Source organism: Petromyzon marinus, unplaced genomic scaffold, assembly GCF_048934315.1.
Source record: "Petromyzon marinus isolate PM22_M1 ecotype Great Lakes invasive population unplaced genomic scaffold, UKy_Petmar_22M1.pri1.0 PM_G_Scaffold_1, whole genome shotgun sequence".
Taxonomy (NCBI): domain Eukaryota; kingdom Metazoa; phylum Chordata; class Hyperoartia; order Petromyzontiformes; family Petromyzontidae; genus Petromyzon; species Petromyzon marinus.
In genome coordinates this window covers 1,193,335-1,220,118 of record NW_027422650.1, presented here as the reverse complement: position 1 = coordinate 1,220,118, position 26,784 = coordinate 1,193,335, and positions in this window count along the sequence as shown.

Sequence of the window (26,784 nt, the reverse complement as noted above, 5' to 3'; positions counted from 1 at the left end):
GCATGGGGGACATTGTGCTGGTTGCCATGTGTTATAGGTGACTTCCAAGTGAGCCATATTGCTTGGGGGACATTGTGCTGGTTGTGTTGTATAGGTGACTTCCAAGTCAGCCGTGTTGCATGGGGGACATTGTGCTGGTGGCCATGTTCTATAGGTGACTTCCAAGTCAGCCATATTGCATGGGGGACATTGTGCTGGTTGCCATGTTGTATAGGTGACTTCCAAGTCAGCCATATTGCATGGGGGACATTGGGCTGGTGGCCATGTTCTATAGGTGACTTCCAAGTCAGCCATATTGCATGGGGGACATTGTGCTGGTTGTCTTGTATAGGTGACTTCCAAGTCAGCCATATTGCATAGGGGACATTGTGCTGGTTGTGTTGTATAGGTGACTTCCAAATCAGCCATATTGCATGGGGGACATTGTGCTGGTTGTATTGTATAGGTGACTTCCAAGTCAGCCATATTGCATGGGGGACATTGTGCTGGTTGTATTGTATAGGTGACTTCCAAGTCAGCCATATTGCATGGGGGACATTGTGCTGGTGGCCATGTCCTATAGGTGACTTCCAAGTCAGCCATATTGCATGGGGGACATTGTGCTGGTTGTCTTGTATAGGTGACTTCCAAGTCAGCCATATTGCTTGGGGGACATTGTGCTGGTTGTATTGTATAGGTGACTTCCAAGTCAGCCATATTGCATAGGGGACATTGTGCTGGTTGCCATGTTGTATAGGTGACTTCCAAGTCAGCCATATTGCATGGGGGACATTGTGCTGGTGGCCATGTTCTATAGGTGACTTCCAAATCAGCCATATTGCATGGGGGACATTGTGCTGGTTGTGTTGTATAGGTGAATTCCAAATCAGCCATATTGCATGGGGGACATTGTGCTGGTTGTATTGTATAGGTGACTTCCAAGTCAGCCATATTGCATGGGGGACATTGTGCTGGTTGTCTTGTATAGGTGACTTCCAAGTCAGCCATATTGCTTTGGGGACATTGTGCTGGTTGTATTGTATAGGTGACTTCCAAGTCAGCCATATTACATGGGGGACATTGTGCTGGTTGCCATGTTGTATAGGTGACTTCCAAGTCAGCCATATTGCATGGGGGACATTGTGCTGGTGGCCATGTTCTATAGGTGACTTCCAAGTCAGCCATGTTGCATTTGGGACATTGTGCTGGTTGTATTGTATAGGTGACTTCCAAGTCAGCCATATTGCATGGGGGACATTGTGCTGGTTGTATTGTATAGGTGACTTCCAAGTGAGCCATATTGCTTGGCGGACATTGTGCTGGTGGCCATGTTCTATAGGTGACTTCCAAGTCAGCCATATTGCATGGGGGACATTGTGCTGGTTGCCATGTCCTATAGGTGACTTCCAAGTCAGCCATATTGCATGGGGGACATTGTACTGGTTGTCTTGTATAGGTGACTTCCAAGTCAGCCATATTGCTTGGGGGACATTGTGCTGGTTGCCATGTTCTATAGATGACTTCCAAGTCAGCCATATTGCTTGGGGAACATTGTGCTGGTGGCCATGTTCTATAGGTGACTTCCAAGTCAGCCATATTGCTTGGGGGACATTGTGCTGGTGGCCATGTTCTATAGGTGACTTCCAAGTCAGCCATATTGCATGGGGGACATTGTGCTGGTTGCCATGTTGTATAGGTGACTTCCAAGTCAGCCAAATTGCATGGGGGACATTGTGCTGGTTGTATTGTATAGGTGACTTCCAAGTCAGCCATATTGCATGGGGGACATTGTGCTGGTTGCCATGTCCTATAGGTGACTTCCAAGTCAGCCATATTGCATGGGGGAAATTGTGCTGGTTGTCTTGTATAGGTGACTTCCAAGTCAGCCATATTGCTTGGGTTACATTGTGCTGGTTGCCATGTTCTATAGGTGACTTCCAAGTCAGCCATATTGCATGGGGGACATTGTGCTGGTGGCCATGTTCTATAGGTGACTTCCAAGTCAGCCATATTGCATGGGGGACATTGTGCTGGTTGTCTTGTATAGGTGATTTCCAAGTCAGCCATATTGCATGGGGGACATTGTGCTGGTGGCCATGTTCTATAGGTGACTTCCAAGTCAGCCATATTGCTTGGGGGACATTGTGCTGGTTGCCATGTTGTATAGGTGACTTCCAATTGAGCCATATTGCTTGGGGGACATTGTGCTGGTTGTGTTGTATAGGTGACTTCCAAGTCAGCCGTGTTGCATGGGGGACATTGTGCTGGTTGTCTTGTATAGTTGACTTCCAAGTCAGCCATATTGCTTGCGGGACATTGTGCCGGTTGCCATGTTCTGTAGGTGACTTCCAAGTCAGCCATATTGCATGGGGGACATTGTGCTGGTTGCCATGTTGTATAGGTGACTTCCAAGTCAGCCAAATTGCATGGGGGACATTGTGCTGGTTGTATTGTATAGGTGACTTCCAAGTCAGCCATATTGCATGGGGGACATTGTGCTGGTTGCCATGTCCTATAGGTGACTTCCAAGTCAGCCATATTGCATGGGGGAAATTGTGCTGGTTGTCTTGTATAGGTGACTTCCAAGTCAGCCATATTGCTTGGGTTACATTGTGCTGGTTGCCATGTTCTATAGGTGACTTCCAAGTCAGCCATATTGCATGGGGGACATTGTGCTGGTGGCCATGTTCTATAGGTGACTTCCAAGTCAGCCATATTGCATGGGGGACATTGTGCTGGTTGTCTTGTATAGGTGACTTCCAAGTCAGCCATATTGCATGGGGGACATTGTGCTGGTGGCCATGTTCTATAGGTGACTTCCAAGTCAGCCATATTGCTTGGGGGACATTGTGCTGGTTGCCATGTTGTATAGGTGACTTCCAATTGAGCCATATTGCTTGGGGGACATTGTGCTGGTTGTGTTGTATAGGTGACTTCCAAGTCAGCCGTGTTGCATGGGGGACATTGTGCTGGTTGTCTTGTATAGTTGACTTCCAAGTCAGCCATATTGCTTGCGGGACATTGTGCCGGTTGCCATGTTCTGTAGGTGACTTCCAAGTCAGCCATATTGCTTGGGGGACATTGTGCTGGTGGCCATGTTCTATAGGTGACTTCCAAGTCAGCCATATTGCTTGGGGGACATTGTGCTGGTTGCCATGTTGAACAGGTGACTTCCAAGTCAGCCATATTGCATGGGGGACATTGTGCTGGTGGCCATGTTCTATAGGTGACTTCCAAGTCAGCCATATTGCATTTCTGACATTGTGCTGGTTGTCTTGTATAGGTGACTTCCAAGTCAGCCATATTGCTTGGGGGACATTGTGCTGGTTGCCATGTCCTATAGGTGACTTCCAAGTCAGCCATATTGCATGGGGGACATTGTGCTGGTGGCCATGTTCTATAGGTGACTTCCAAGTCAGCCATATTGCATGGGGGACATTGTGCTGGTTGCCATGTTGTATAGGTGACTTCCAAGTGAGCCATATTGCTTGGGGGACATTGTTCTGGTTGCCATGTTGTAGAGGTGACTTCCAAGTCAGCCATATTGCATGGGGGACATTGTGCTGGTGGCCATTTTCTATAGGTGACATCCAAGTCAGCCATATTGCTTGGGGGACATTGTGCTGGTTGTCTTGTATAGGTGACTTCCAAGTCAGCCATATTGCATGGGGGACATTGTGCTGGTTGTCTTGTATAGGTGACTTCCAAGTCAGCCGTGTTGCATGGGGGACATTGTGCTGGTGGCCATGTTCTATAGGTGACTTCCATGTCAGCCATATTGCATGGGGGACATTGTGCTGGTTGCCATGTTGTATAGGTGACTTCCAAGTGAGCCATATTGCTTGGGGGACATTGTGCTGGTTGCCATGTTGTATAGGTGACTTCCAAGTCAGCCATATTGCATGGGGGACATTGTGCTGGTGGCCATGTTCTATAGGTGACTTCCAAGTCAGCCATATTGCATGGGGACATTGTGCTGGTTGTCTTGTATAGGTGACTTCCAAGTCAGCCATATTGCATGGGGGACATTGTGCTGGTTGCCATGTTGTATAGGTGACTTCCAAGTCAGCCATATTGCATGGGGGACATTGTGCTGGTTGCCATGTTGTATAGGTGACCTCCAAGTCAGCCATATTGCATGGGGGACATTGTTCTGATGGCCATGTGGTATAGGTGACTTCCAAGTCAGCCATATTGCATGGGGGACATTGTGCTGGTTGCCATGTTGTATAGGTGACTTCCAAGTCAGCCATATTGCATGGGGGACATTGTGCTGGTTGCCATGTTGTATAGGTGACTTCCAAGTCAGCCATATTGCATGGGGGACTTGTGCTGGTTGCCATGTTGTATAGGTGACTTCCAAGTCAGCCATATTGCTTGGGGGAAATTGTGCTGGTTGCCATGTTGTATAGGTGACTTCCAAGTCAGCCATATTGCCTGGGAGACATTGTGCTGGTTGTATTGTATAGGTGACTTCCAAGTCAGCCATATTGCATGGGGGACATTGTGCTGGTTGCCATGTTGTATAGGTGACTTCCAAGTCAGCCATATTGCCTGGGGGACATTGTGCTGGTTGTATTTTATAGGTGACTTCCAAGTCAGCCATATTGCATGGGGGACATTGTGCTGGTTGCCATGTTGTATAGGTGACTTCTAAGTCAGCCATATTGCATGGGGGACATTGTGCTGGTTGCCATGTTGTATAGGTGACTTCCAAGTGAGCCATATTGCTTGGGGGACATTGTGCTGGTTGTGTTGTATAGGTGACTTCCAAGTCAGCCGTGTTGCATGGGGGATATTGTGCTGGTGGCCATGTTCTATAGGTGACTTCCAAGTCAGCCATATTGCATGGGGGACATTGTGCTGGTTGCCATGTTGTATAGGTGACTTCCAAGTGAGCCATATTGCTTGGGGGACATTGTGCTGGTTGCCATGTTGTAGAGGTGACTTCCAAGTCAGCCATATTGCATGGGGGACATTGTGCTGGTGGCCATTTTCTATAGGTAACTTCCAAGTCAGCCATATTGCTTGGGGGACATTGTGCTGGTTGTCTTGTATAGGTGACTTCCAAGTCAGCCATATTGCATGGGGGACATTGTGCTGGTTGTCTTGTATAGGTGACTTCCAAGTCAGCCGTGTTGCATGGGGGACATTGTGCTGGTGGCCATGTTCTATAGGTGACTTCCAAGTCAGCCATATTGCATGGGGGACATTGTGCTGGTTGCCATGTTGTATAGGTGACTTCCAAGTGAGCCATATTGCTTGGGGGACATTGTGCTGGTTGCCATGTTGTATAGGTGACTTCCAAGTCAGCCATATTGCATGGGGGACATTGTGCTGGTGGCCATGTTCTATAGGTGACTTCCAAGTCAGCCATATTGCATGGGGACATTGTGCTGGTTGTCTTGTATAGGTGACTTCCAAGTCAGCCATATTGCATGGGGGACATTGTGCTGGTGGCCATTTTCTATAGGTGACTTCCAAGTCAGCCATATTGCTTGGGGGACATTGTGCTGGTTGTCATGTATAGGTGACTTCCAAGTCAGCCATATTGCATGGGAGACATTGTGCTGGTTGTCTTGTATAGGTGACTTCCAAGTCAGCCGTGTTGCATGGGGGACATTGTGCTGGTGGCCATGTTCTATAGGTGACTTCCAAGTCAGCCATATTGCATGGGAGACATTGTGCTGGTTGTCTTGTATAGGTGACTTCCAAGTCAGCCGTGTTGCATGGGGGACATTGTGCTGGTGGCCATGTTCTATAGGTGACTTCCAAGTCAGCCATATTGCATGGGGGACATTGTGCTGGTTGCCATGTTGTATAGGTGACTTCCAAGTGAGCCATATTGCTTGGGGGACATTGTGCTGGTTGCCATGTTGTATAGGTGACTTCCAAGTCAGCCATATTGCATGGGGGACATTGTGCTGGTGGCCATGTTCTATAGGTGACTTCCAAGTCAGCCATATTGCATGGGGACATTGTGCTGGTTGTCTTGTATAGGTGACTTCCAAGTCAGCCATATTGCATGGGGGACATTGTGCTGGTGGCCATTTTCTATAGGTGACTTCCAAGTCAGCCATATTGCTTGGGGGACATTGTGCTGGTTGTCATGTATAGGTGACTTCCAAGTCAGCCATATTGCATGGGAGACATTGTGCTGGTTGTCTTGTATAGGTGACTTCCAAGTCAGCCGTGTTGCATGGGGGACATTGTGCTGGTGGCCATGTTCTATAGGTGACTTCCAAGTCAGCCATATTGCATGGGGAACATTGTGCTGGTTGCCATGTTGTATAGGTGACTTCCAAGTGAGCCATATTGCTTGGGGGACATTGTGCTGGTTGCCATGTTGTATAGGTGACTTTCAAGTCAGCCATATTGCATGGGGGACATTGTGCTGGTGGCCATGTTCTATAGGTGACTTCCAAGTCAGCCATATTGCATGGGGACATTGTGCTGGTTGTCTTGTATAGGTGACTTCCAAGTCAGCCATATTGCATGGGGGACATTGTGCTGGTTGCCATGTTGTATAGGTGACTTCCAAGTCAGCCATATTGCATGGGGGACATTGTGCTGGTTGCCATGTTGTATAGGTGACCTCCAAGTCAGCCATATTGCATGGGGGACATTGTGCTGGTTGTGTTGTATAGGTGACTTCCAAGTCAGCCATATTGCATGGGGGACATTGTGCTGGTTGTATTGTATAGGTGACTTCCAAGTCAGCCATATTGCATGGGGGACATTGTGCTGGTTTTATTGTATAGGTGACTTCCAAGTGAGCCATATTGCTTGGGGGACATTGTCATGGTGGCCATGTTGTATAGGTGACTTCCAAGTCAGCCATATTGCTTGGGGGACATTGTGCTGGTTGCCATGTTCTATAGGTGACTTCCAAGTTAGCCATATTGCATGGGGGACATTGTGCTGGTTGTGTTGTATAGGTGACTTCCAAGTCAGCCATATTGCATGGGGGACATTGTGCTGGTTGTGTTGTATAGGTGACTTCCAAGTCAGCCATATTGCATGGGGGACATTGTGCTGGTTGCCATGTCCTATAGGTGACTTCCAAGTCAGCCATATTGCATGGGGGAAATTGTGCTGGTTGTCTTGTATAGGTGACTTCCAAGTCAGCCATATTGCTTGGGGGACATTGTGCTGGTTGCCATGTTCTATAGGTGACTTCCAAGTCAGCCATATTGCATGGGGGACATTGTGCTGGTGGCCATGTTCTATAGGTGACTTCCAAGTCAGCCATATTGCATGGGGGACATTGTGCTGGTTGCCATGTTGTATAGGTGACTTCCAAGTCAGCCATATTGCATGGGGGACATTGTGCTGGTTGCCATGTTGTATAGGTGACTTCCAAGTCAGCCATATTGCTTGGGGGACATTGTGCTGGTTGCCATGTTGTATAGGTGACTTCCAAGTCAGCCATATTGCCTGGGGGACATTGTGCTGGTTGTATTGTATAGGTGACTTCCAAGTCAGCCATATTGCATGGGGGACATTGTGCTGGTTGCCATGTTGTATAGGTGACTTCCAAGTCAGCCATATTGCCTGGGGGACATTGTGCTGGTTGTATTGTATAGGTGACTTCCAAGTCAGCCATATTGCATGGGGGACATTGTGCTGGTTGCCATGTTGTATAGGTGACTTCCAAGTCAGCCATATTGCATGGGGGACATTGTGCTGGTTGCCATGTTGTATAGGTGACTTCCAAGTGAGCCATATTGCTTGGGGGACATTGTGCTGGTTGTGTTGTATAGGTGACTTCCAAGTCAGCCGTGTTGCATGGGGGACATTGTGCTGGTGGCCATGTTCTATAGGTGACTTCCAAGTCAGCCATATTGCATGGGGGACATTGTGCTGGTTGCCATGTTGTATAGGTGACTTCCAAGTGAGCCATATTGCTTGGGGGACATTGTGCTGGTTGCCATGTTGTATAGGTGACTTCCAAGTCAGCCATATTGCATGGGGGACATTGTGCTGGTGGCCATGTTCTATAGGTGACTTCCAAGTCAGCCATATTGCTTGGGGGACATTGTGCTGGTTGTCTTGTATAGGTGACTTCCAAGTCAGCCATATTGCATGGGGGACATTGTGCTGGTTGTCTTGTATAGGTGACTTCCAAGTCAGCCGTGTTGCATGGGGGACATTGTGCTGGTGGCCATGTTCTATAGGTGACTTCCAAGTCAGCCATATTGCATGGGGGACATTGTGCTGGTTGCCATGTTGTATAGGTGACTTCCAAGTGAGCCATATTGCTTGGGGGACATTGTGCTGGTTGCCATGTTGTATAGGTGACTTTCAAGTCAGCCATATTGCATGGGGGACATTGTGCTGGTGGCCATGTTCTATAGGTGACTTCCAAGTCAGCCATATTGCATGGGGACATTGTGCTGGTTGTCTTGTATAGGTGACTTCCAAGTCAGCCATATTGCATGGGGGACATTGTGCTGGTTGCCATGTTGTATAGGTGACTTCCAAGTCAGCCATATTGCATGGGGGACATTGTGCTGGTTGCCATGTTGTATAGGTGACTTCCAAGTCAGCCATATTGCATGGGGGACATTGTGCTGGTTGTGTTGTATAGGTGACTTCCAAGTCAGCCATATTGCCTGGGGGACATTGTGCTGGTTGTATTGTATAGGTGACTTCCAAGTCAGCCATATTGCATGGGGGACATTGTGCTGGTTGCCATGTTGTATAGGTGACTTCCAAGTCAGCCATATTGCATGGGGGACATTGTGCTGGTTGCCATGTTGTATAGGTGACTTCCAAGTGAGCCATATTGCTTGGGGGACATTGTGCTGGTTGTGTTGTATAGGTGACTTCCAAGTCAGCCGTGTTGCATGGGGGACATTGTGCTGGTGGCCATGTTCTATAGGTGACTTCCAAGTCAGCCATATTGCATGGGGGACATTGTGCTGGTTGCCATGTTGTATAGGTGACTTCCAAGTGAGCCATATTGCTTGGGGGACATTGTGCTGGTTGCCATGTTGTATAGGTGACTTCCAAGTCAGCCATATTGCATGGGGGACATTGTGCTGGTGGCCATGTTCTATAGGTGACTTCCAAGTCAGCCATATTGCTTGGGGGACATTGTGCTGGTTGTCTTGTATAGGTGACTTTCAAGTCAGCCATATTGCATGGGGGACATTGTGCTGGTTGTCTTGTATAGGTGACTTCCAAGTCAGCCGTGTTGCATGGGAGACATTGTGCTGGTGGCCATGTTCTATAGGTGACTTCCAAGTCAGCCATATTGCATGGGGGACATTGTGCTGGTTGCCATGTTGTATAGGTGACTTCCAAGTGAGCCATATTGCTTGGGGGACATTGTGCTGGTTGCCATGTTGTATAGGTGACTTTCAAGTCAGCCATATTGCATGGGGGACATTGTGCTGGTGGCCATGTTCTATAGGTGACTTCCAAGTCAGCCATATTGCATGGGGACATTGTGCTGGTTGTCTTGTATAGGTGACTTCCAAGTCAGCCATATTGCATGGGGGACATTGTGCTGGTTGCCATGTTGTATAGGTGACTTCCAAGTCAGCCATATTGCATGGGGGACATTGTGCTGGTTGCCATGTTGTATAGGTGACTTCCAAGTCAGCCATATTGCATGGGGGACATTGTGCTGGTTGTGTTGTATAGGTGACTTCCAAGTCAGCCATATTGCATGGGTGACATTGTGCTGGTTGTATTGTATAGGTGACTTCCAAGTCAGCCATATTGCATGGGGGACATTGTGCTGGTTGTATTGTATAGGTGACTTCCAAGTGAGCCATATTGCTTGGGGGACATTGTGCTGTATAGGTGACTTCCAAGTCAGCCATATTGCATGGGGGACATTGTGCTGGTTGCCATGTTGTATAGGTGACTTCCAAGTGAGCCATATTGCTTGGGGGACATTGTGCTGGTTGTGTTGTATAGGTGACTTCCAAGTCAGCCGTGTTGCATGGGGGACATTGTGCTGGTGGCCATGTTCTATAGGTGACTTCCAAGTCAGCCATATTGCATGGGGGACATTGTGCTGGTTGCCATGTTGTATAGGTGACTTCCAAGTGAGCCATATTGCTTGGGGGACATTGTGCTGGTTGCCATGTTGTATAGGTGACTTCCAAGTCAGCCATATTGCATGGGGGACATTGTGCTGGTGGCCATGTTCTATAGGTGACTTCCAAGTCAGCCATATTGCTTGGGGGACATTGTGCTGGTTGTCTTGTATAGGTGACTTCCAAGTCAGCCATATTGCATGGGGGACATTGTGCTGGTTGTCTTGTATAGGTGACTTCCAAGTCAGCCGTGTTGCATGGGGGACATTGTGCTGGTGGCCATGTTCTATAGGTGACTTCCAAGTCAGCCATATTGCATGGGGGACATTGTGCTGGTTGCCATGTTGTATAGGTGACTTCCAAGTGAGCCATATTGCTTGGGGGACATTGTGCTGGTTGCCATGTTGTATAGGTGACTTTCAAGTCAGCCATATTGCATGGGGGACATTGTGCTGGTGGCCATGTTCTATAGGTGACTTCCAAGTCAGCCATATTGCATGGGGACATTGTGCTGGTTGTCTTGTATAGGTGACTTCCAAGTCAGCCATATTGCATGGGGGACATTGTGCTGGTTGCCATGTTGTATAGGTGACTTCCAAGTCAGCCATATTGCATGGGGGACATTGTGCTGGTTGCCATGTTGTATAGGTGACTTCCAAGTCAGCCATATTGCATGGGGGACATTGTGCTGGTTGCCATGTTGTATAGGTGACTTCCAAGTCAGCCATATTGCCTGGGGGACATTGTGCTGGTTGTATTGTATAGGTGACTTCCAAGTCAGCCATATTGCATGGGGGACATTGTGCTGGTTGCCATGTTGTATAGGTGACTTCCAAGTCAGCCATATTGCATGGGGGACATTGTGCTGGTTGCCATGTTGTATAGGTGACTTCCAAGTGAGCCATATTGCTTGGGGGACATTGTGCTGGTTGCCATGTTGTATAGGTGACTTCCAAGTCAGCCATATTGCATGGGGGACATTGTGCTGGTGGCCATGTTCTATAGGTGACTTCCAAGTCAGCCATATTGCTTGGGGGACATTGTGCTGGTTGTCTTGTATAGGTGACTTCCAAGTCAGCCATATTGCATGGGGGACATTGTGCTGGTTGTCTTGTATAGGTGACTTCCAAGTCAGCCGTGTTGCATGGGAGACATTGTGCTGGTGGCCATGTTCTATAGGTGACTTCCAAGTCAGCCATATTGCATGGGGGACATTGTGCTGGTTGCCATGTTGTATAGGTGACTTCCAAGTGAGCCATATTGCTTGGGGGACATTGTGCTGGTTGCCATGTTGTATAGGTGACTTTCAAGTCAGCCATATTGCATGGGGGACATTGTGCTGGTGGCCATGTTCTATAGGTGACTTCCAAGTCAGCCATATTGCATGGGGACATTGTGCTGGTTGTCTTGTATAGGTGACTTCCAAGTCAGCCATATTGCATGGGGGACATTGTGCTGGTTGCCATGTTGTATAGGTGACTTCCAAGTCAGCCATATTGCATGGGGGACATTGTGCTGGTTGCCATGTTGTATAGGTGACTTCCAAGTCAGCCATATTGCATGGGGGACATTGTGCTGGTTGTGTTGTATAGGTGACTTCCAAGTCAGCCATATTGCATGGGTGACATTGTGCTGGTTGTATTGTATAGGTGACTTCCAAGTCAGCCATATTGCATGGGGGACATTGTGCTGGTTGTATTGTATAGGTGACTTCCAAGTGAGCCATATTGCTTGGGGGACATTGTGCTGTATAGGTGACTTCCAAGTCAGCCATATTGCTTGGGGGACATTGTGCTGGTTGCCATGTTCTATAGGTGACTTCCAAGTTAGCCATATTGCATGGGGGACATTGTGCTGGTTGTGTTGTATAGGTGACTTCCAAGTCAGCCATATTGCATGGGGGACATTGTGCTGGTTGTGTTGTATAGGTGACTTCCAAGACAGCCATATTGCATGGGGGACATTGTGCTGGTTGCCATGTCCTATAGGTGACTTCCAAGTCAGCCATATTGCATGGGGGAAATTGTGCTGGTTGTCTTGTATAGGTGACTTCCAAGTCAGCCATATTGCTTGGGGGACATTGTGCTGGTTGCCATGTTCTATAGGTGACTTCCAAGTCAGCCATATTGCATGGGGGTCATTGTGCTGGTGGCCATGTTCTATAGGTGACTTCCAAGTCAGCCATATTGCATGGGGGACATTGTGCTGGTTGTCTTGTATAGCTGACTTCCAAGTCAGCCATATTGCATGGGGGACATTGTGCTGGTGGCCATGTTCTATAGGTGACTTCCAAGTCAGCCATATTGCTTGGGGGACATTGTGCTGGTTGTATTGTATAGGTGACTTCCAAGTCAGCCATATTGCATGGGGGACATTGTGCTGGTTGCCATGTTTTATAGGTGACGTCCAAGTGAGCCATATTGCTTGGGGGACATTGTGCTGGTTGTGTTGTATAGGTGACTTCCAAGTCAGCCATATTGCATGGGGGACATTGTGCTGGTTGCCATGTTGGATAGGTGACTTCCAAGTCAGCCATATTGCATGGGGGACATTGTGCTGGTTGCCATGTTGTATAGGTGACTTCCAAGTCAGCCATATTGCTTGGGGGACATTGTGCTGGTTGCCATATTGTATAGGTGACTTCCAAGTCAGCCATATTGCCTGGGGGACATTGTGCTGGTTGTATTGTATAGGTGACTTCCAAGTCAGCCATATTGCATGGGGGACATTGTGCTGGTGGCCATGTTGTATAGGTGACTTCCAAGTCAGCCATATTGCCTGGGGGACATTGTGCTGGTTGTATTGTATAGGTGACTTCCAAGTCAGCCATATTGCATGGGGGACATTGTGCTGGTTGCCATGTTGTATAGGTGACTTCCAAGTCAGCCATATTGCATGGGGGACATTGTGCTGGTTGCCATGTTGTATAGGTGACTTCCAAGTGAGCCATATTGCTTGGGGGACATTGTGCTGGTTGTGTTGTATAGGTGACTTCCAAGTCAGCCGTGTTGCATGGGGGACATTGTGCTGGTGGCCATGTTCTATAGGTGACTTCCAAGTCAGCCATATTGCATGGGGGACATTGTGCTGGTTGCCATGTTGTATAGGTGACTTCCAAGTGAGCCATATTGCTTGGGGGATATTGTGCTGGTTGCCATGTTGTATAGGTGACTTCCAAGTCAGCCATATTGCATGGGGGACATTGTGCTGGTGGCCATGTTCTATAGGTGACTTCCAAGTCAACCATATTGCTTGGGGGACATTGTGCTGGTTGTCTTGTATAGGTGACTTCCAAGTCAGCCATATTGCATGGGGGACATTGTGCTGGTTGTCTTGTATAGGTGACTTCCAAGTCAGCCGTGTTGCATGGGGGACATTGTGCTGGTGGCCATGTTCTATAGGTGACTTCCAAGTCAGCCATATTGCATGGGGGACATTGTGCTGGTTGCCATGTTGTATAGGTGACTTCCAAGTGAGCCATATTGCTTGGGGGACATTGTGCTGGTTGCCATGTTGTATAGGTGACTTCCAAGTCAGCCATATTGCATGGGGGGACATTGTGCTGGTGGCCATGTTCTATAGGTGACTTCCAAGTCAGCCATATTGCATGGGGACATTGTGCTGGTTGTCTTGTATAGGTGACTTCCAAGTCAGCCATATTGCATGGGGGACATTGTGCTGGTTGCCATGTTGTATAGGTGACTTCCAAGTCAGCCATATTGCATGGGGGACATTGTGCTGGTTGCCATGTTGTATAGGTGACTTCCAAGTCAGCCATATTGCATGGGGGACATTGTGCTGGTTGTGTTTTATAGGTGACTTCCAATCAGCCATATTGCATGGGGGACATTGTGCTGGTTGTATTGTATAGGTGACTTCCAAGTCAGCCATATTGAATGGGGGACATTGTGCTGGTTGTATTGTATAGGTGACTTCCAAGTGAGCCATATTGCTTGGGGGACATTGTGCTGGTGGCCATGTTGTATAGGTGACTTCCAAGTCAGCCATATTGCTTGGGGGACATTGTGCTGGTTGCCATGTTCTATAGGTGACTTCCAAGTTAGCCATATTGCATGGGGGACATTGTGCTGGTTGTGTTGTATAGGTGACTTCCAAGTCAGCCCTATTGCATGGGGGACATTGTGCTGGTTGTGTTGTATAGGTGACTTCCAAGTCAGCCATATTGCATGGGGGACATTGTGCTGGTTGCCATGTCCTATAGGTGACTTCCAAGTCAGCCATATTGCATGGGGGAAATTGTGCTGGTTGTCTTGTATAGGTGACTTCCAAGTCAGCCATATTGCTTGGGGGACATTGTGCTGGTTGCCATGTTCTATAGGTGACTTCCAAGTCAGCCATATTGCATGGGGGACATTGTGCTGGTGGCCATGTTCTATAGGTGACTTCCAAGTCAGCCATATTGCATGGGGGACATTGTGCTGGTTGTCTTGTATAGGTGACTTCCAAGTCAGCCATATTGCATGGGGGACATTGTGCTGGTGGCCATGTTCTATAGGTGACTTCCAAGTCAGCCATATTGCTTCGGGGACATTGTGCTGGTTGTATTGTATAGGTGACTTCCAAGTCAGCCATATTGCATGGGGGACATTGTGCTGGTTGCCATGTTGTATAGGTGACTTCCAAGTGAGCCATATTGCTTGGGGGACATTGTGCTGGTTGTGTTGTATAGGTGACTTCCAAGTCAGCCATATTGCATGGGGGACATTGTGCTGGTTGTCTTGTATAGGTGACTTCCAAGTCAGCCGTGTTGCATGGGGGACATTGTGCTGGTTGTCTTGTATAGGTGACTTCCAAGTCAGCCATATTGCTTGGGGGACATTGTGCTGGTTGCCATGTTCTGTTGGTGACTTCCAAGTCAGCCATATTGCTTGGGGGACATTGTGCTGGTGGCCATGTTCTATAGGTGACTTCCAAGTCAGCCATATTGCTTGGGGGACATTGTGCTGGTTGCCATGTTGTACAGGTGACTTCCAAGTCAGCCATATTGCATGGGGGACATTGTGCTGGTGGCCATGTTCTATAGGTGACTTCCAAGTCAGCCATATTGCATTTGGGACATTGTGCTGGTTGTCTTGTATAGGTGACTTCCAAGTCAGCCATATTGCTTGGGGGACATTGTGCTGGTTGCCATGTCCTATAGGTGACTTCCAAGTCAGCCATATTGCATGGTGGACATTGTGCTGGTTGTCTTGTATAGGTGACTTCCAAGTCAGCCATATTGCATGGGGGACATTGTGCTGGTGGCCATGTTGTATAGGTGACTTCCAAGTCAGCCATATTGCATGGGGGACATTGTGCTGGTTGCCATGTTGTATAGGTGACTTCCAAGTCAGCCAAATTGCATGGGGGACATTGTGCTGGTTGTATTGTATAGGTGACTTCCAAGTCAGCCATATTGCATGGGGGACATTGTGCTGGTTGCCATGTCCTATAGGTGACTTCCAAGTCAGCCATATTGCATGGGGAAAATTGTGCTGGTTGTCTTGTATAGGTGACTTCCAAGTCAGCCATATTGCTTGGGGGACATTGTGCTGGTTGCCATGTTCTATAGGTGACTTCCAAGTCAGCCATATTGCATGGGGGACATTGTGCTGGTGGCCATGTTCTATAGGTGACTTCCAAGTCAGCCATATTGCATGGGGGACATTGTGCTGGTTGTCTTGTATAGGTGACTTCCAAGTTAGCCATATTGCATGGGGGACATTGTGCTGGTGGCCATGTTCTATAGGTGACTTCCAAGTCAGCCATATTGCTTGGGGGACATTGTGCTGGTTGCATTGTATAGGTGACTTCCAAGTCAGCCATATTGCATGGGGGACATTGTGCTGGTTGCCATGTTGTATAGGTGACTTCCAAGTGAGCCATATTGCTTGGGGGACATTGTGCTGGTTGTGTTGTATAGGTGACTTCCAAGTCAGCCATATTGCATGGGGGACATTGTGCTGGTTGTCTTGTATAGGTGACTTCCAAGTCAGCCATATTGCATGGGGGACATTGTGCTGGTTGTGTTGTATAGGTGACTTCCAAGTCAGCCGTGTTACATGGGGGACATTGTGCTGGTTGTCTTGTATAGGTGACTTCCAAGTCAGCCATATTGCTTGGGGGACATTGTGCTGGTTGCCATGTTCTGTAGGTGACTTCCAAGTCAGCCATATTGCTTGGGGGACATTGTGCTGGTGGCCATGTTCTATAGGTGACTTCCAAGTCAGCCATATTGCTTGGGGGACATTGTGCTGGTTGTCTTGTATAGGTGACTTCCAAGTCAGCCATATTGCTTGGGGGACATTGTGCTGGTTGCCATGTCCTATAGGTGACTTCCAAGTCAGCCATATTGCATGGTGGACATTGTGCTGGTTGTCTTGTATAGGTGACTTCCAAGTCAGCCATATTGCATGGGGGACATTGTGCTGGTGGCCATGTTGTATAGGTGACTTCCAAGTCAGCCATATTGCATGGGGGACATTGTGAGGGTTGCCATGTTGTATAGGTGACTTCCAAGTCAGCCATATTGCATGGGGGACATTGTGCTGGTTGCCATGTTGTATAGGTGACTTCCAAGTCAGCCATATTGCATGGGGGACATTGTGCTGGTTGCCATGTTGTATAGGTGACTTCCAAGTCAGCCATATTGCCTGGGGGACATTGTGCTGGTTGTATTGTATAGGTGACTTCCAAGTCAGCCATATTGCATGGGGGACATTGTGCTGGTTGCCATGTTGCATAGGTGACTTCCAAGTCAGCCATATTGCATGGGGGACATTGTGCTGGTTGCCATGTTGTATAGGTGACTTCCAAGTGAGCCATATTGCTTGGGGGACATTGTGCTGGTTGTGTTGTATAGGTGACTTCCAAGTCAGCCATATTGCATGGGGGACATTGTGCTGGTTGTCTTGTATAGGTGACTTCCAAGTCAGCCGTGTTGCATGGGGGACATTGTGCTGGTGGCCATGTTCTATAGGTGACTTCCAAGTCAGCCATATTGCATGGGGGACATTGTGCTGGTGGCCATGTTGTATAGGTGACTTCCAAGTCAGCCATATTGCCTGGGGGACATTGTGCTGGTTGTATTGTATTGGTGACTTCCAAGTCAGCCATATTGCATGGGGGACATTGTGCTGGTTGCCATGTTGTATAGGTGACTTCCAAGTCAGCCATATTGCATGGGGGACATTGTGCTGGTTGCCATGTTGTATAGGTGACTTCCAAGTGAGCCATATTGCTTGGGGGACATTGTGCTGGTTGTGTTGTATAGGTGACTTCCAAGTCAGCCGTGTTGCATGGGGGACATTGTGCTGGTGGCCATGTTCTATAGGTGACTTCCAAGTCAGCCATATTGCATGGGGGACATTGTGCTGGTTGCCATGTTGTATAGGTGACTTCCAATTGAGCCATATTGCTTGGGGGACATTGTGCTGGTTGCCATGTTGTATAGGTGACTTCCAAGTCAGCCATATTGCATGGGGGACATTGTGCTGGTGGCCATGTTCTATAGGTGACTTCCAAGTCAGCCATATTGCTTGGGGGACATTGTGCTGGTTGTCTTGTATAGGTGACTTCCAAGTCAGCCATATTGCATGGGGGACATTGTGCTGGTTGTCTTGTATAGGTGACTTCCAAGTCAGCCGTGTTGCATGGGGGACATTGTGCTGGTGGCCATGTTCTATAGGTGACTTCCAAGTCAGCCATATTGCATGGGGGACATTGTGCTGGTTGCCATGTTGTATAGGTGACTTCCAAGTGAGCCATATTGCTTGGGGGACATTGTGCTGGTTGCCATGTTGTATAGGTGACTTCCAAGTCAGCCATATTGCATGGGGGGACATTGTGCTGGTGGCCATGTTCTTTAGGTGACTTCCAAGTCAGCCATATTGCATGGGGACATTGTGCTGGTTGTCTTGTATAGGTGACTTCCAAGTCAGCCATATTGCATGGGGGACATTGTGCTGGTTGCCATGTTGTATAGGTGACTTCCAAGTCAGCCATATTGCATGGGGGACATTGTGCTGGTTGCCATGTTGTATAGGTGACTTCCAAGTCAGCCATATTGCATGGGGGACATTGTGCTGGTTGTGTTGTATAGGTGACTTCCAATCAGCCATATTGCATGGGGGACATTGTGCTGGTTATATTGTATAGGTGACTTCCAAGTCAGCCATATTGAATGGGGGACATTGTGCTGGTTGTATTGTATAGGTGACTTCCAAGTGAGCCATATTGCTTGGGGGACATTGTGCTGGTGGCCATGTTGTATAGGTGACTTCCAAGTCAGCCATATTGCTTGGGGGACATTGTGCTGGTTGCCATGTTCTATAGGTGACTTCCAAGTTAGCCATATTGCATGGGGGACATTGTGCTGGTTGTGTTGTATAGGTGACTTCCAACTCAGCCATATTGCATGGGGGACATTGTGCTGGTTGTGTTGTATAGGTGACTTCCAAGTCAGCCATATTGCATGGGGGACATTGTGCTGGTTGCCATGTCCTATAGGTGACTTCCAAGTCAGCCATATTGCATGGGGGAAATTGTGCTGGTTGTCTTGTATAGGTGACTTCCAAGTCAGCCATATTGCTTGGGGGACATTGTGCTGGTTGCCATGTTCTATAGGTGACTTCCAAGTCAGCCATATTGCATGGGGGACATTGTGCTGGTGGCCATGTTCTATAGGTGACTTCCAAGTCAGCCATATTGCATGGGGGACATTGTGCTGGTTGTCTTGTATAGGTGACTTCCAAGTCAGCCATATTGCATGGGGGACATTGTGCTGGTGGCCATGTTCTATAGGTGACTTCCAAGTCAGCCATATTGCTTCGGGGACATTGTGCTGGTTGTATTGTATAGGTGACTTCCAAGTCAGCCATATTGCATGGGGGACATTGTGCTGGTTGCCATGTTGTATAGGTGACTTCCAAGTGAGCCATATTGCTTAGGGGACATTGTGCTGGTTGTGTTGTATAGGTGACTTCCAAGTCAGCCATATTGCATGGGGGACATTGTGCTGGTTGTCTTGTATAGGTGACTTCCAAGTCAGCCGTGTTGCATGGGGGACATTGTGCTGGTTGTCTTGTATAGGTGACTTCCAAGTCAGCCATATTGCTTGGGGGACATTGTGCTGGTTGCCATGTTCTGTTGGTGACTTCCAAGTCAGCCATATTGCTTGGGGGACATTGTGCTGGTGGCCATGTTCTATAGGTGACTTCCAAGTCAGCCATATTGCTTGGGGGACATTGTGCTGGTTGCCATGTTGTACAGGTGACTTCCAAGTCAGCCATATTGCATGGGAGACATTGTGCTGGTGGCCATGTTCTATAGGTGACTTCCAAGTCAGCCATATTGCATTTGGGACATTGTGCTGGTTGTCTTGTATAGGTGACTTCCAAGTCAGCCATATTGCTTGGGGGACATTGTGCTGGTTGCCATGTCCTATAGGTGACTTCCAAGTCAGCCATATTGCATGGTGGACATTGTGCTGGTTGTCTTGTATAGGTGACTTCCAAGTCAGCCATATTGCATGGGGGACATTGTGCTGGTGGCCATGTTGTATAGGTGACTTCCAAGTCAGCCATATTGCATGGGGGGCATTGTGCTGGTTGCCATGTTGTATAGGTGACTTCCAAGTCAGCCAAATTGCATGGGGGACATTGTGCTGGTTGTATTGTATAGGTGACTTCCAAGTCAGCCATATTGCATGGGGGACATTGTGCTGGTTGCCATGTCCTATAGGTGACTTCCAAGTCAGCCATATTGCATGGGGAAAATTGTGCTGGTTGTCTTGTATAGGTGACTTCCAAGTCAGCCATATTGCTTGGGGGACATTGTGCTGGTTGCCATGTTCTATAGGTGACTTCCAAGTCAGCCATATTGCATGGGGGACATTGTGCTGGTGGCCATGTTCTATAGTTGACTTCCAAGTCAGCCATATTGCATGGGGGACATTGTGCTGGTTGTCTTGTATAGGTGACTTCCAAGTTAGCCATATTGCATGGGGGACATTGTGCTGGTGGCCATGTTCTATAGGTGACTTCCAAGTCAGCCATATTGCTTGGGGGACATTGTGCTGGTTGCATTGTATAGGTGACTTCCAAGTCAGCCATATTGCATGGGGGACATTGTGCTGGTTGCCATGTTGTATAGGTGACTTCCAAGTGAGCCATATTGCTTGGGGGACATTGTGCTGGTTGTGTTGTATAGGTGACTTCCAAGTCAGCCATATTGCATGGGGGACATTGTGCTGGTTGTCTTGTATAGGTGACTTCCAAGTCAGCCGTGTTACATGGGGGACATTGTGCTGGTTGTCTTGTATAGGTGACTTCCAAGTCAGCCATATTGCTTGGGGGACATTGTGCTGGTTGCCATGTTCTGTAGGTGACTTCCAAGTCAGCCATATTGCTTGGGGGACATTGTGCTGGTGGCCATGTTCTATAGGTGACTTCCAATTCAGCCATATTGCTTGGGGGACATTGTGCTGGTTGTCTTGTATAGGTGACTTCCAAGTCAGCCATATTGCTTGGGGGACATTGTGCTGGTTGCCATGTCCTATAGGTGACTTCCAAGTCAGCCATATTGCATGGTGGACATTGTGCTGGTTGTCTTGTATAGGTGACTTCCAAGTCAGCCATATTGCATGGGGGACATTGTGCTGGTGGCCATGTTGTATAGGTGACTTCCAAGTCAGCCATATTGCTTGGGGGACATTGTGCTGGTTGCCATGTTCTATAGGTGACTTCCAAGTCAGCCATATTGCATGGGGGACATTGTGCTGGTGGCCATGTTCTATAGGTGACTTCCAAGTCAGCCATATTGCATGGGGGACATTGTGCTGGTTGCCATGTTGGATAGGTGACTTCCAAGTCAGCCATATTGCATGGGGGACATTGTGCTGGTTGCCATGTTGTATAGGTGACTTCCAAGTCAGCCATATTGCTTGGGGGACATTGTGCTGGTTGCCATGTTGTATAGGTGACTTCCAAGTCAGCCATATTGCCTGGGGGACATTGTGCTGGTTGTATTGTATAGGTGACTTCCAAGTCAGCCATATTGCATGGGGGACATTGTGCTGGTGGCCATGTTGTATAGGTGACTTCCAAGTCAGCCATATTGCCTGGGGGACATTGTGCTGGTTGTATTGTATAGGTGACTTCCAAGTGAGCCATATTGCTTGGGGGACATTGTGCTGGTTGTGTTGTATAGGTGACTTCCAAGTCAGCCGTGTTGCATGGGGGACATTGTGCTGGTGGCCATGTTCTATAGGTGACTTCCAAGTCAGCCATATTGCATGGGGGACATTGTGCTGGTTGCCATGTTGTATAGGTGACTTCCAAGTGAGCCATATTGCTTGGGGGACATTGTGCTGGTTGCCATGTTGTATAGGTGACTTCCAAGTCAGCCATATTGCATGGGGGACATTGTGCTGGTGGCCATGTTCTATAGGTGACTTCCAAGTTAGCCATATTGCATGGGGGACATTGTGCTGGTTGTGTTGTATAGGTGACTTCCAAGTCAGCCATATTGCATGGGGGACATTGTGCTGGTTGTGTTGTATAGGTGACTTCCAAGTCAGCCATATTGCATGGGGGACATTGTGCTGGTTGCCATGTTGTATAGGTGACTTCCAAGTCAGCCATATTGCATGGGGGACATTGTGCTGGTTGCCATGTTGTATAGGTGACTTCCAAGTAAGCCATATTGCATGGGGGACATTGTGCTGGTTGTGTTGTATAGGTGACTTCCAATCAGCCATATTGCATGGGGGACATTGTGCTGGTTGTATTGTATAGGTGACTTCCAAGTCAGCCATATTGAATGGGGGACATTGTGCTGGTTGTATTGTATAGGTGACTTCCAAGTGAGCCATATTGCTTGGGGGACATTGTGCTGGTGGCCATGTTGTATAGGTGACTTCCAAGTCAGCCATATTGCTTGGGGGACATTGTGCTGGTTGCCATGTTCTATAGGTGACTTCCAAGTTAGCCATATTGCATGGGGGACATTGTGCTGGTTGTGTTGTATAGGTGACTTCCAAGTCAGCCATATTGCATGGGGGACATTGTGCTGGTTGTGTTGTATAGGTGACTTCCAAGTCAGCCATATTGCATGGGGGACATTGTGCTGGTTGCCATGTCCTATAGGTGACTTCCAAGTCAGCCATATTGCATGGGGGAAATTGTGCTGGTTGTCTTGTATAGGTGACTTCCAAGTCAGCCATATTGCTTGGGGGACATTGTGCTGGTTGCCATGTTCTATAGGTGACTTCCAAGTCAGCCATATTGCATGGGGGACATTGTGCTGGTGGCCATGTTCTATAGGTGACTTCCAAGTCAGCCATATTGCATGGGGGACATTGTGCTGGTTGTCTTGTATAGGTGACTTCCAAGTCAGCCATATTGCATGGGGGACATTGTGCTGGTGGCCATGTTCTATAGGTGACTTCCAAGTCAGCCATATTGCTTCGGGGACATTGTGCTGGTTGTATTGTATAGGTGACTTCCAAGTCAGCCATATTGCATGGGGGACATTGTGCTGGTTGCCATGTTGTATAGGTGACTTCCAAGTGAGCCATATTGCTTGGGGGACATTGTGCTGGTTGTGTTGTATAGGTGACTTCCAAGTCAGCCATATTGCATGGGGGACATTGTGCTGGTTGTCTTGTATAGGTGACTTCCAAGTCAGCCGTGTTGCATGGGGGACATTGTGCTGGTTGTCTTGTATAGGTGACTTCCAAGTCAGCCATATTGCTTGGGGGACATTGTGCTGGTTGCCATGTTCTGTTGGTGACTTCCAAGTCAGCCATATTGCTTGGGGGACATTGTGCTGGTGGCCATGTTCTATAGGTGACTTCCAAGTCAGCCATATTGCTTGGGGGACATTGTGCTGGTTGCCATGTTGTACAGGTCACTTCCAAGTCAGCCATATTGCATGGGGGACATTGTGCTGGTGGCCATGTTCTATAGGTGACTTCCAAGTCAGCCATATTGCATTTGGGACATTGTGCTGGTTGTCTTGTATAGGTGACTTCCAAGTGAGCCATATTGCTTGGGGGACATTGTGCTGGTTGCCATGTCCTATAGGTGACTTCCAAGTCAGCCATATTGCATGGTGGACATTGTGCTGGTTGTCTTGTATAGGTGACTTCCAAGTCAGCCATATTGCATGGGGGACATTGTGCTGGTGGCCATGTTGTATAGGTGACTTCCAAGTCAGCCATATTGCATGGGGGACATTGTGCTGGTTGCCATGTTGTATAGGTGACTTCCAAGTCAGCCAAATTGCATGGGGGACATTGTGCTGGTTGTATTGTATAGGTGACTTCCAAGTCAGCCATATTGCATGGGGGACATTGTGCTGGTTGCCATGTCCTATAGGTGACTTCCAAGTCAGCCATATTGCATGGGGAAAATTGTGCTGGTTGTCTTGTATAGGTGACTTCCAAGTCAGCCATATTGCTTGGGGGACATTGTGCTGGTTGCCATGTTCTATAGGTGACTTCCAAGTCAGCCATATTGCATGGGGGACATTGTGCTGGTGGCCATGTTCTATAGTTGACTTCCAAGTCAGCCATATTGCATGGGGGACATTGTGCTGGTTGTCTTGTATAGGTGACTTCCAAGTTAGCCATATTGCATGGGGGACATTGTGCTGGTGGCCATGTTCTATAGGTGACTTCCAAGTCAGCCATATTGCTTGGGGGACATTGTGCTGGTTGCATTGTATAGGTGACTTCCAAGTCAGCCATATTGCATGGGGGACATTGTGCTGGTTGCCATGTTGTATAGGTGACTTCCAAGTGAGCCATATTGCTTGGGGGACATTGTGCTGGTTGTGTTGTATAGGTGACTTCCAAGTCAGCCATATTGCATGGGGGACATTGTGCTGGTTGTCTTGTATAGGTGACTTCCAAGTCAGCCGTGTTACATGGGGGACATTGTGCTGGTTGTCTTGTATAGGTGACTTCCAAGTCAGCCATATTGCTTGGGGGACATTGTGCTGGTTGCCATGTTCTGTAGGTGACTTCCAAGTCAGCCATATTGCTTGGGGGACATTGTGCTGGTGACCATGTTCTATAGGTGACTTCCAAGTCAGCCATATTGCTTGGGGGACATTGTGCTGGTTGTCTTGTATAGGTGACTTCCAAGTCAGCCATATTGCTTGGGGGACATTGTGCTGGTTGCCATGTCCTATAGGTGACTTCCAAGTCAGCCATATTGCATGGTGGACATTGTGCTGGTTGTCTTGTATAGGTGACTTCCAAGTCAGCCATATTGCATGGGGGACATTGTGAGGGTTGCCATGTTGTATAGGTGACTTCCAAGTCAGCCATATTGCATGGGGGACAATGTGCTGGTTGCCATGTTGCATAGGTGACTTCCAAGTCAGCCATATTGCATGGGGGACATTGTGCTGGTTGCCATGTTGTATAGGTGACTTCCAAGTCAGCCATATTGCCTGGGGACATTGTGCTGGTTGTATTGTATAGGTGACTTCCAAGTCAGCCATATTGCATGGGGGACATTGTGCTGGTTGCCATGTTGCATAGGTGACTTCCAAGTCAGCCATATTGCATGGGGGACATTGTGCTGGTTGCCATGTTGTATAGGTGACTTCCAAGTCAGCCATATTGCCTGGGGGACATTGTGCTGGTTGTATTGTATAGGTGACTTCCAAGTCAGCCATATTGCATGGGGGACATTGTGCTGGTTGCCATGTTGTATAGGTGACTTCCAAGTGAGCCATATTGCTTGGGGGACATTGTGCTGGTTGTGTTGTATAGGTGACTTCCAAGTCAGCCATATTGCATGGGGGACATTGTGCTGGTTGTCTTGTATAGGTGACTTCCAAGTCAGCCGTGTTGCATGGGGGACATTGTGCTGGTGGCCATGTTCTATAGGTGACTTCCAAGTCAGCCATATTGCATGGAGGACATTGTGCTGGTTGCCATGTTGTATAGGTGACTTCCAAGTGAGCCATATTGCTTGGGGGACATTGTGCTGGTTGCCATGTTGTATAGGTGACTTCCAAGTCAGCCATATTGCATGGGGGACATTGTGCTGGTGGCCATGTTCTATAGGTGACTTCCAAGTCAGCCATATTGCTTGGTGGACATTGTGCTGGTTGTCTTGTATAGGTGACTTCCAAGTCAGCCATATTGCATGGAGGACATTGTGCTGGTTGTCTTGTATAGGTGACTTCCAAGTCTGCCGTGTTGCATGGGGGACATTGTGCTGGTGGCCATGTTCTATAGGTGACTTCCAAGTCAGCCATATTGCATGGGGGACATTGTGCTGGTTGCCATGTTGTATAGGTGACTTCCAAGTGAGCCATATTGCTTGGGGGACATTGTGCTGGTTGCCATGTTGTATAGGTGACTTCCAAGTCAGCCATATTGCATGGGGGACATTGTGCTGGTGGCCATGTTCTATAGGTGACTTCCCAGTCAGCCATATTGCATGGGGACATTGTGCTGGTTGTCTTGTATAGGTGACTTCCAAGTCAGCCATATTGCATGGGGGACATTGTGCTGGTTGCCATGTTGTATAGGTGACTTCCAAGTCAGCCATATTGCATGGGGGACATTGTGCTGGTTGCCATGTTGTATAGGTGACTTCCAAGTCAGCCATATTGCATGGGGGACATTGTGCTGGTTGTGTTTTATAGGTGACTTCCAAGTCAGCCATATTGCATGGGGGACATTGTGCTGGTTGTATTGTATAGGTGACTTCCAAGTCAGCCATATTGCATGGGGGACATTGTGCTGCTTGTATTGTATAGGTGACTTCCAAGTGAACCATATTGCTTGGAGGACATTGTGCTGGTGGCCATGTTGTATAGGAGACTTCCAAGTCAGCCATATTGCATTGGGGACATTGTGCTGGTGGCCATGTCCTATAGGTGACTTCCAAGTCAGCCATATTGCATGGGGGACATTGTGCTGGTTGTCTTGTATAGGTGACTTCCAAGTCAGCCATATTGCTTGGGGGACATTGTGCTGGTTGTATTGTATAGGTGACTTCCAAGTCAGCCATATTGCATGGGGGACATTGTGCTGGTTGCCATGTTGTATAGGTGACTTCCAAGTCAGCCATATTGCATGGGGGACATTGTGCTGGTGGCCATGTTCTATAGGTGACTTCCAAGTCAGCCATATTGCATTTGGGATATTGTGCTGGTTGTCTTGTATAGGTGAATTCCAAGTCAGCCATATTGCATGGGGGACATTGTGCTGGTTGTGTTGTATAGGTGACTTCCAAATCAGCCATATTGCATGGGGGAAATTGTGCTGGTTGTATTGTATAGGTGACTTCCAAGTCAGCCATATTGCATGGGGGACATTGTGCTGGTTGTCTTGTATAGGTGACTTCCAAGTCAGCCATATTGCTTGGGGGACATTGTGCTGGTTGTATTGTATAGGTGACTTCCAAGTCAGCCATATTGCATGGGGGACATTGTGCTGGTTGCCATGTTGTATAGGTGACTTCCAAGTCAGCCATATTGCATGGGGGACATTCTGCTGGTGGCCATGTTCTATAGGTGACTTCCAAGTCAGCCATATTGCATTTGGGACATTGTGCTGGTTGTATTGTATAGGTGACTTCCAAGTCAGCCATATTGCATGGGGGACATTGTGCTGGTTGTATTGTATAGGTGACTTCCAAGTGAGCCATATTGCTTGGGGGACATTGTGCTGGTGGCCATGTTCTATAGGTGACTTCCAAGTCAGCCATATTGCATGGGGGAAATT